This window comes from Lipotes vexillifer, unplaced genomic scaffold (assembly GCF_000442215.2).
Source record: "Lipotes vexillifer unplaced genomic scaffold, Lipotes_vexillifer_v1.1 scaffold986, whole genome shotgun sequence".
Lineage (NCBI taxonomy): Eukaryota > Metazoa > Chordata > Mammalia > Artiodactyla > Lipotidae > Lipotes > Lipotes vexillifer.
Genome location: NW_006784900.1, coordinates 187875 through 188127, shown reverse-complemented (window position 1 = coordinate 188127; position 253 = coordinate 187875).

The window sequence follows — 253 nt, the reverse complement described above, 5'->3', positions numbered from 1 at the left end:
CCCGCGTCTCCTGCATCGGCAGGCGGACTCTCAAGCACTGCGCCACCAGGGAAGCCCTATCAATATATTTTTAAGATGCCTCTGTGTCATGGCACACAGCTGTGTTTCATTCATTTTCGCTATTGTATAGTAGGTCAGCATACGGAATACTACAGTTTAATTAACTATTCTATTGATGGACATTTCAGTTATTTCCAGTTTGGGTGCCCAGAAGCACACACAGCTGTGGGGTAAATACCTAAAGGTGAAACTG